Here is an 11,680-nt window from a genome sequence, read left to right as displayed (position 1 = left end):
TGTCTGCTACATATTATTGTAATTTTTTTCCCTGTTAGTTCCTGGCCCTTTAATTTTGTTTATATTAATAGTGTTTCAGGCCAAAAGAGAGTTTACACTTTTATATGAACTAATCTAGGAATTGCTATCTTTTTGCTGAGGCTTCTCCATCAGGAAATCAAATTGATACTCATGTATATTTTTCACTAAATATTTTTTGGCACTTTATTCTTTAATCTAACGTATCTGGAATATATTTTGGCATACAGAACAAGGAAGAGTTATGACTTTTTAGAAATTTTTCCAAAGATTGAATGAATGAGCACCATTTATGAACTTTTCACTTTGGAATGCCATTTTCATCACCTATTGAATGTGTATAAATATGAGCACTAATTTCATTCAGTAGATCTGTAGTGTGTTGCTAAGCTTGTGATCCCGTTCCATTGATATCTTTTTCCAGTTTTAATGTTTTTCTTTTAACTCTGGTTCTGTCCTATCCCAGGTCTTTTCACGTATGTGACTCAAATCCACAACTCAACAGTTATCTTGATTAAAATATCATTTCCTAATGCCAGGGCTTTATAACAACTGTAGATAATTATAGGTTTTTCTCTACCTGCAGTTACTCAAAGTTTGTCATTTAATGGTAGCATATTATTGAACAGTGTGTTTGTTTGTTTGTTTGTTTGTTTGTTTGTTAAGACTGTGTCTCGCTCTGTCGCCCAGGCTGGAGTGAAGTGGCGTGATCTCGGCTCATTGCAACCTCCGTCTCCTGGGTTCAAGTGATTCTCGTGCCTCAGCGTCCTGAGTAGCTGGGACTATAGGCAAGCGCCACCATGCCTGGCTAACTTTTTGTATTTTTAGCAGAGACGGGGTTTCACCATGTTGCCTGGGCTGGTCTCGAACTCCTGAGCTCAGGCAATCCGCCTGCCTCGGCCTCCCAAAGTGCTAGGATTACAGGCGTGAACCACCGTGCCTGGCCTTAAACAATGTTTTTGATTGAAAAAGCTTCTTCCTAATTCTAAAAATAATAGGTATTCATTTTTCAAATACAAGCACCATCAAGGAAAAAAGAAAGGAAGGAAGAAAGAGAAACAGGAGGGATGTAAAGAGGAAACAAAGAAAGGGAGAGAAGGAGGGCAGGAAAAGAGGGAGGGAGGGATAGAGGGCTCCTACAGTTTAATCATTCAAAGAAAACCAGAAACAAAATTATAGTTTATGTCTTTCCAGAAATGGAAAGATCTTTCTTCATTTCAGGAACATTTTCTTCTATTGCATTTTTGACAAGTGTTTTTGTTTGTTTCTAAAATTTTCTTGAATGTGTAAATTGTTGATTTAAAGATCCTTTATTTTTTGAGTGTGCTCTTTAGCTTTCTTTGCGCTTTGTTTCGTTTCTTCTTGTTAGTTGAGGAATTTATGCATAAGCCCTATGTTGCTGTTTATTCTTTTTTGTTAACTCATTTTTGAATGGGATAAGACAGCAGGTCTACTGTTTGTCCTAAAATAGCATAGGTGTGTTCTCATCTATCCTCCTTTCTACTTCTCTCAACATCATCTACGTCTTGTCTAAGGGTTGGGTGGCCTCTGGGGCCTAGGACAAGAGCTGAGGTCATGGGTCGGAGCCTTCCAGTGACCCTGCAGCTAGGGCTTGTCTTGCCAACTTAGGAGTGTGTCCCTTCTGTTGGAGGAATACCCTTCAGGTTTCAGCTCTTTCCCTAGTTTTAGAATGGACTGGGTTAGAAAGATATTGGAGTTTGCAGTCTTTTTCTTTTGTACTGCTGCATGTGTTTAATTCTTCATCGTGTCTCAAGCTGACTGCTCTCACTCCTCATTTCCTTTTCTTACCTGTGACAAAGCCTCTGTTCCTCCATCCTTGGATGTAAGGTTATGCCACCATTAACAAAACTTAGGGAGAGAAAACTAAAATCACCCATGCACTCCAGGCTTGGCAGATGCTCACACCTGACTCATTCTCTTGTTTTCGGGTCCTTCACCCAACGGCTGCCACAGCTGTCTGTTGGCTGGCTGCTCCCCGGTCCCCACTTGAACCCTGCTTCTCTGCAGTCCCTTGCATACAGACTCTCTCTGTAAGACACATTCTCCTCCCAGGCCATCCTCTTGGGCAGGACCTAAAACAGCGCCAGGCCTGCCTTCCCTCCCATGTAGACCCTATTAGCTCCATGGGAAACTCATGCATTTCTAGCCCACGCTTGATGGGAATGTGGTTTCTTCATAAACATAGTCCCCTCCTCCTTTTATCCTTTACCTTGCCTTAGACCAATTTACATTTATTCAGGCATGAGTCAAGCATCAGTATGCAGGGGTCCCTCAGCTGCAGAAGGTGCTGTTGAAGCCTATGTTAGTTATCTTCCCTGGAGTTGAAGAAGATTAATTAACCCTGTCCTGTTGGGAGAGCTGGGACTGACACATACCTGGCAGGTGCTTCTTCTGAAGGTGTCTCCCAAAATTCATCCCCCTCCCCACCTTGCTCTCCACTCTCTTAAACTTTTATATTCTCAACATCTCTCCAGAGTCTTAAAACTAATGGAACCTGTTCTCAGATATCTACTTTAAAGATTCCTTTGCAGTTGTCTCTATCCCCTTCACTCTGGTATCTGATAGCTATCTGGTATCTTGGCCCCTGGGTTAGAATTTCAATTCTAAAACATTAGACTAGTTTTAAAACACTAAATGTTTGTTTTGTATTATTGCTTGAGTGAGAAATAAGCCTTTATTGATTTTGAGGCATCATCTTTTTGGGAACTATTTCTTCTAGCAACTATTACCTTCAAGACAGAGAAGAGCAGAAGATGAGAAATTTAAAGGCAGAGGCTTGGGAACCTTCATATTTGCGAGGTGAGTGGAGGAAGAGGAGCCTGTGAGGAGCTTTGAGAAGGAGTCAGATGTGTAGGAGAAAAACAAGTAGGGAACACTGTCAAGGAAGCCAAGAAAAGTGAGAGTTTGAAAAGGTCAAATGACACGATGTGGTCAAGTAAGACACTGACAGAAAGGCCCAATAGATCTGGCGATATTCTAATCAGTGCCAGTGCTAGCCTGAGCAGATCAGCTTTGTTACTTGGGGACAGATTTTAGTGGGAAGAGAAGGGGATGAGAAGACTAAGGAGATGTATTCTATCAAACGTGAAGAAGAAATTGAGTAATGACTAGAGAAGGAGACACTGAGGATTGAGAGAAAGCCCTTTTAAATTTTAAGTTAGAGATTTAAGCTTCTCTTCGGAGAGAAGTGAGCTGCTAAAGGTAAATAATTTTACAATATGAGAGAAGACAGATAAGCAAGTTTCCTGCTGAAGTGAGAAATGATGGATTGATTCCAAAATAGACCCACGTTCACACCACTCCTTACCACCTCCACCACCGTCCCTCAGGCCAAACTGCCATCCCTATTGACCTAAATATACCACCACACCTGAATAATTGCAACAGCCTCCTAGCAAATCTCCCTACTCCCATCCTTGCCCCCATAGACTATCTGGAATCCAACACTTAAAATGACCCTTTCAAAAATGCAAGGCAGATGAGGTCTCTCCTTTGCTCCTACCCTCCCGTGGCTTCTCCACTCGCTCACTATTGTGGCTAGAGAGAAGCTACGTGACCTGGCCACATCCCCGAACGTGCCTTCTTCTCTGTTTCTCCTTGGTCTCTGTCTTCTTCCCATGTGATCCCCCTTGCTATCCTTCCAACAGAATGAGCTTGTGCATGTCCCAAGCCTTTGTGCTTGACATCGCCTCTGCCAGGAATTTCATCATTTTCCATCAGACACCCTCGCAGCTCACTCCCTGAATTTCTTGTTATTTGTTTCCAGATCGCTGAAGCCTTTTTGGACCACTCAATATAAAATAGCAACGGACTCCACCCTGGTACACCCTAACACCCAGGCTGTTTCATTTTTCTCTGTTATATTTATCACCATCTGAGGTATTTTTTTATTGCCTATGTGACAACACTAGAATGAGGGTAGAGACATTGTTTTCTTAACAGCTAAATCTTGGCAACTGAAACTTTGTTTGACATGTAGTAGTTGCTCAATAAATATTTGTTGGCTGATGAATTAATCCTAAGCATAGGTGGTAGGATTAGCCTTAAATTAAACAAGAAGAAAAAAATAAAGGATAGGCATAGAGAGACATGATAATAACTGACAGAGAAGGGAATTAAGAGAATTTTCATCTCATTGATTTTGCAGTAAAAAAGAAGGTAAGCTCATCTGCTGAGAGAGATGTCAAAGCTGGTGGAGGTGGTGGAGTGGAAGGTTTGAAAAGACAGATGAAATGTTATAACAGTGGCAGAAGCAGATAGGAGATGAGGGGGCTTCCGAACACCTCCAGGCATTCTGGAAGTCATTGAGACTGAATGCATAGAAGTTTCAGGAACACCAAACCACAGAGTTGTTCTGTCTTACCCAGAAGTGTTCTTCACTGTAAAGTGTAGAAGAGAGAAGGTCAATTGTTTAGATATAGCACTCCTGTCCAGTAGAACTTTCTGCAATCATGAAAAGTTTCTACAATCTGTACCATGCAATCGAGTAGCCACTGGCCACGTGTGCTTATTGAACATTTGGAATGTGGCTATTGTGACTGGCTGCACACTACACAGTGCACATCGGGCGATCCAGACTCAGATTCTGGCAGAGCAGGAGCTGAGAAAGGACAACAAAGAATGGCAGTAAGAGGAAAGGTCAGTAAAGAAACTGAGCTGTGCCCTCAGGAATCTGAACCAGGTGAAGAAAGAAGTGAAGCCAGAAAGCAACTGATAGTTTGTGAAAAATAGCATCATCCAGGAATCAGAGATATTGATGATGTGAAATGTAGGTATGTTGAGAGAGAGTGAGAGCTAATGGGCATTGGGTCTTAGAAAATGGAATGCTGAAGATTAAGATTTCAAAGGACAAACCATTGTGAATAGTGAAACAGCCCAGGGCATGGGCATAGGATGTGATTCTTATGTGGAGTGGTTGTGAAAGTCTTTGGTGTTAAGGGATTCAAAGGTCTGTAAGAGAGGGTTGGCTGAATAAAAAACCTGGGGTAGATGTCTGGCACAGAGATGTATAATGTGATAGCCATAGCCTCAAGGCTGTTTTTAGGTGAAGGTGGAAATATGATGAAGATGATGCTCTGTTAGTTATCATTGATCAAGCACTCATTTCTGCTACGCATGGAGCACAGTGCTTGATATATGTGTAATACCCTTTCACCCTTCAAATAACAATTTGAAATAGTTTTTCTTATTATTGCTAATTACAGATGAAGCCACTGAGGCTTGGAAAGACCAGATAACTTGTCCAAGGTATATCCTTGGAGCTAGGATTTCAATCCAAGCAGCTTGGCATGAAAGCTCATGCTGGCCAGGTGCAGTGGTTCATGCCTGTAATCCCAGCACTTTGGGATGCTCGAAGCGGGTGGATCACTTGAAGTTGGGAGTTCGAGACCAGCCTGGTTTACATGGTAAAACCCCATCTCTACTAAAAATACAAAAAATTAGCTGGGTGTGGTGGTGCTACTGGGTAGTCTCAGCTACTCTGGAGGCTGAGGCAGGAGAATCACTTGAACCTGGGAGGCGGAGGTTGCAGTGAGCCGAGATTGCACCACTGCACTCCAGCCTGGACAACAGAGTGAGACTCTGTCTCAAAAAAAAAAAAAAACCAAACCAAAACAAAACAAACAAACAAACAAAAACCAAGAAAGCTCATGCTGTCCAGCACTAAGCTCCATTGCTTTCTTCTTTTTTCTTTATATATTTCATGTTCTCATCTGAGCCTTCATACTTGGAGCAGCAGTGGTCAGCAGTAAGAGTCCTTAGTGGCTATCACCCACCCCCATCCTCATCCATGTCTCCCAGATCAAGGAGCTGCAGGAAAACATGCATGCATGCTAGGAGGTGGAATGTCCATGGAGGACTCCATCTCAGAGAAGTTAGCTGGTGGGCAAGCTTAGAGTGGAAACTGAGAGTTATGGCAGCAGATTACAATGGAACAAGTGGGAAAGTAGGAAGGGATGTAGTAGGAGGAAGATGGTGGGGATACAGAGCCCACTGGATGAGATTCCTGGCAAGGAGAGTCCTTGGAAGGCCTTCATTTGGGATGGTGCAAAAGGCTGACAAGCTAATATTAATTGACCTTAAACTTTCATACTTATAATATATATGGCATGCACAATACTCATATCTCATGCCATGAGAAACATTTAAGTATAATGCTTACATATATTAACAGATATTAGAATGGCACTAAACAGGAAACATTTTTAAATTTAGGAGTGCCTGGTTAGCATAGTGGCATTCAACCGGTTCTTGCTACCCCTGCTTCCATGAGAGTATTACACAAGATAAAAACTTCCAGAAGCACTGAGATAAGAGTGGGAATGAATCTTAATCTACATACACAGGTGGTCAGGATAGGTAATTTACTTTATTTTTCTGTGATTGCATTAAATTCCTACCCTGAGCCTTCAATTTGCCATATGCTAGTAAATAAGCCTCACTCTCTTTGAAGTCTTCACATTTTTTTCTGTACCTAAATTCAGGAATGGGGGAGGGTGGATGGAGTAGAACAGAGGGATGAGAGAGCTTGTCTAGGTTTTTCAGTCTTGAGCTAGAGAGTGTAACATGCGGCTTAGCACCTATCTTCCCTTTGTCCACGGAGAACCTTTCTTCCTTCCTGGTCTAGGCAGATCAGAGCCAACTTGTTCCTCATTGATAACTGTGAGGCCTTTTATTATAATATTTTTCAAGTTCTGGTCAGTATAATAAGGCAAAAAATAAAAATAATGAGCAAAACGCAAAAAAGTGGTGACAAAATTATCTTTATTAGTAGATGGTGTGAGTGTGCTACAGGTGTAATTTTTCAGTGCACAAATTCATATGCAAAACATGTGACATTTCTTCAGTTCTGAAATCAACACAAATCAGTGGGAAGTCAAATCTCTCTTATGGTTTTTTGCCCTCCCCCCATTCTAAAGTTTCCTGGTCTTGGCAAAGGAAAGTTCCTCTGTTCATGGGTCCCCACTGGCTAGTGCTGGGGTGCCGGTGCTCTCCGAGAGGTCCCACAAGGACTGAGACCTTGCTGCTCTCCTAGGTACTGCCCAGCCGCCTGCAAATCTCCACTGCTCCTGTGAGGGGTGTGCCAGTCTCTCACCCACCTCTTCCTCTCCTCCCTTGGCCATGTCCAGTTCATTTTCCTTTCTGCGCTGCATGTGCCAGATACCCGCCATTGCCTGTTCCAAATTTAGTAAGTAAGAGTCTGCCCTGCAGAAGCATCTGAGGCAAAGATATACAAAGCCCTGGCTTTCTACATTTCATACAAGAAAAAGAACAATACAAAAGATAAACACAAACCAATATTAAAACAAATTGTATTCACCATTGTGTGACCACAACAAACCCTATGTTAATTTACAAACTTATGTTAAAGGTTCAGCCAGATAACAGAACACAAATATTTAGAAAATATATAACATTTTATAGGACAAAATAATATACAATGTCTAGAAATTATTTTAGAAGATAGTTGTTTCTCTACTCTCCATTTTATAGATGAAAGAAAACGTGCATAAACAGAGTGACTAGTCCAACTTTATGCACCTATACAGTGGCAGAGCTAGACTACAAACCCAAGTCTATCCAGTTCCAAACTCCATGCATTCAATCACTACAGCACACTGCCATAATAAAGTGATATATTCCAGTATTATGTTATAGTGATTGGGTGATATATGGAGAGTTATGTATATATCTCTCTCCTGCATTTGTTGAGCATGTACTATGTGTCAGGCACTTGCTAAAGACTCTTCAAACGTGATGTCTTTTAATTCTACAGTATCCACTCACATAGGTATTATTAATCCATTTTGCATCTGAGGCAGATGAAGAATGTGATGAACTAATTCTTTATTCATTCTTCAACTGTAATCTGGTGTGTGCCAAGAATGCCATTAAAATTGTTCTGACAAATGTTACCAATAATCCTCTCTACAGAACATTTCAGTGTTCTCTTTTTGAGTGATTGCATCTACTTCCTGGTTTCAACTGATAATATTGGTGATTCCCAATCTCCCTCTGGCAACATCTTTTATCTGAGCTTCAGACTCATACAAACAACCATATATTGATTTTATCCATTCAGGTGTCTTTTAGGCACCTTCAACTCAGCATGTTAAAATTTAACCAACTTCTTTCTCCCTAAACAAGCTCCTACTTTTGAATTTTGATCTGTTATTGGTGTCCAATCACCCAAGAGTTCTTTCCTGACTACTTTCTTTTCAGTCCGCACAACTAAATGCAATCAATAACCTCATCATAACCATTTACCTTATATGTAGTTTTAAAGGATGATAAAACAGGACATTGTAGGTTAGGACCTTAGCCCAGATTCTAGCACGATGAAAACTCTCAAGAAATGTTGGCTATTGTTTTTACTAATATATAAGCAATGACAATAGCCACTACCACAACAGAGACACACTGACTGTGCCACTGCAGACCTCGGCTGTTAATTAGACGCTGGATCTTTTTAATTAATGTCCCTATTGTGTCCTTTTTTTTTTCTTTCATATTTCCATATCTTTGCTTTGTGTTTAATGAGACTTCTTCGACTTAACCCTCTATCCTTCCTTTTACTTTTGTTTTAACTAATATTTTTAATTTGTAAAAGCATTTGAATTGCTGTTTCCTTCCTGTCTTTGGGCTTAAGTTCTTTTAAAATATTTCTAAGAACATTTTTTCAACGTGCCCTTAGAAAAGACACTTTCTGTTTTGTGCTCTGAATAATTTCTGTTTTCCATATCATCTATTTTTTTGTTTGTTCACCTTTCATAACTTTGGTTTTCCTCATGCCTAGTGATTCTAGCTTGTCCCTTTGTATTCAAGATGGAATATGCTAATTATTATAATGGGCATGTTAATTACCAGAGCTAGAGTGAATGCCTTTTGCTGTTGTCTAAGTGGTTTGTTTCCTGTCATCTAATTCTTGATAGGAAACATGAGTAGGTGATGTTGTTTGGTTTATTTCTCTTTATCTTGAACTCTACGCCTAGAAGAGCATCTGGCACATAATAAGGACTCCCAAAATAAAAGCACATTGTTATTGAAGGGCTTTTCCTATTGTAGTTGACAAGATTGTTAGTGGAATCTAAAGAGACTTCTAATGAAACATAGGCACTAACCTAATCCCAGGAAAGAAAGAGGAATGTATTTTAAGCATGGTCAACCCTTCAAGCCAATGTTCTTTTATTTTCTCCTGCTTTTATTACAGAAACTTCCCAAAATCAAATTAAAACAGAAAGGGGCAATGCTGATCTGATAGCTCACACCCTCTGCATTGAGAATTAGATATGAATCCTGATTCCATTTCTATTAGTGAGATCCTGAGATACATCCCTTAACTCTCTAAATCTTAGTTTCTCTAAATACAGAGGCTGTAAATCTTATCTGCTTGCTTCCCAGGGTTTTGTGGGAATTTAAGTAAATAGTTTATATTTCAGTCATCTTAGAAACAATTCATTTTACAAATACAGTTTACCAGGCTTCATTTTTAAACTCATAATTGTACCATAGCCTATGTTTACAAGAGTTCCTTCAAAAAAGCCCGTGATAACACATTGTGTTAACTGGCACATACCAGGGAATGTGTTCCTGGGTTGTCAGACATGAATCAAGACTTGATTAAATCAAATTCTCAGGTAATAATCTTTCAATCTTAGCACTCTATTGATGTCACCCCTCTATGACCTTCTGTTTGCTTCTGGAGAAGTCTAAAGTCAGCCTGATTTTTTTTTTTTTTTTTTTTTTTTTTTTTTGCTGCTCTCAAAGTTAGCTTGTTACTGTCTTTTTAAATTTTCTTCGTGGATACTTCTCAGCTCTATTTTATTTTGTTTTTATTTCTCTTCATAATTCAAAAACTCACCATGGTGGAATGATATGGGATATTTTCTATTAACATTTCCTGAAACATGTTTAGCCCTTTTCAGTCTGCACACTTTGGTGGTTTCTTTTAGCTCAAGAAAGTTTTCTTACAATTAGTCTGGTTTCCTCTCCAATTCCTAGTTTGGCTTTCCATTTTGTGAACCCTATATCTTTCCTCTGTGAGTATTCGACTATTGGTATATTTCCTCTTTTTACTGGAAGAGCTACTGAAGTGTATCACTCTCATCTGTGTGGAATTTTATTCAATACCCATCCTGTCCTTTATAATCTCTAGTACAGATTTTAATTCTGCAATTGCCAATTTTTTATCCTTTTTATCTCACTTAGCCCTTTTTTATCCTGGATTTCTTTCTAAATTATTCCACTGCTTTTAATCTTATCATTCTCTCTTTTTCAGGCCACTTTTTCTTGGACTGCTTCAGGGTATCAGATTTCTACAATGTCCTTCTGTTAGTAAATAACTTTAAGAAGAATGCTTTTCCACTGAATGCTAAATAACCTGGACACTTCTCTTTTTAAAACATATAGTTCTTTCATTGTTGTTGTTTTTTTTTCTTTTTTGCTTTTCATCTGGAAAGAGAGCCATTCATACTTGATGTTTGCAATTACACAGATAATACAGATTCTTTGGCTTTGTTTTCTGACTTTTGTAACCTGGTAAAATACCCTGGAAGAAAGGTAATTAGTAACTCCTAGAATCTGTTAAGCATTCTTCTTAGGATCATTGATTTTCTGATATTCTACATCAGTGGTATACATGGAAACCTACAATTTCCAAGACACACTTCTATAGAGGTGCTTCCATTTCTTACCCTAAAGGAAGGCTTCACTAAGGGGTGGTGATTTCAAGATTTAATGTGTCAGTATTCCCTTGTTTTCTGGAAGTGACAGCCCCAAGATTGATGCAGAAAGTAACAGGGGTAGAAAAGAGGGGAGAGAGGGAAAAAGGCAATGTTATAGCCCATTTGGAAAGTCCTCTCTGTGCAGTGAAAGTGGGGAGAGGATGACTAGTTTTAGTTAAGAGTCAAAAATCAGGAGGAAGGATATGTTGTTTTCCCTTCTTTAATATTTAAAATTTTTAACTTCAATTCTTTTTTTTCTTAGAAATGGGGTCTTACTCTGTCACCCAGGCTGGAGTGCAGAGGGGTGATCATAGTTCACTGCAGCCTTAAACTCCTGGGCTCAAGTGATCCTCCCACCTCAGCCTCCTGAGTAGCTGGGACTACAAACATGAACCACCCCACCTGGCTAATTTTTTTTTAAAATTTTTTTGTAGAGAGGGGGTCTTGCCATGTTGCCCAGGCTGGTCTCGAACCCCTGGCCTCAAGTGATCCTCCCGCCTTAGCGTCCCAAAATGCTGGGATTATAGGAATGAGCTACCACACCCAGCCCCGTCTTCTTTCTGATGAAAAGTGCTGTTTTATTTAATGAGTCAATGCATAAGTTAGCCAGTCAGGCCCCAGGAAATCAGAGTTAATGAAAATATCTCCCAAATTATCAGTTTGGTTGTTTGGTTATTTAAGGTAACCAAAAAGGGGAACTAGAAGGATGGCTTTTCTGTGAAATAATGAGACAATTCTATGTTTCTGTCTTTTACCCCTGCCATAGTTCTAAGGAAAAGCAGGTCATGAGGAAGGTTTTTATGGAGCATTTTGACCAACTACTTTTCCTCCTTCTAATACATGATAAGATTCTGGACAAGAACAAAGGCCTAGACTTTTCGTAGCTTTCTCTGTCTCACATGCACCTTTCCAGCCCATTC

Source organism: Pan paniscus, chromosome 6, assembly GCF_029289425.2.
Source record: "Pan paniscus chromosome 6, NHGRI_mPanPan1-v2.0_pri, whole genome shotgun sequence".
Classification (NCBI taxonomy): domain Eukaryota; kingdom Metazoa; phylum Chordata; class Mammalia; order Primates; family Hominidae; genus Pan; species Pan paniscus.
This window is presented reverse-complemented; position numbering follows the sequence as displayed.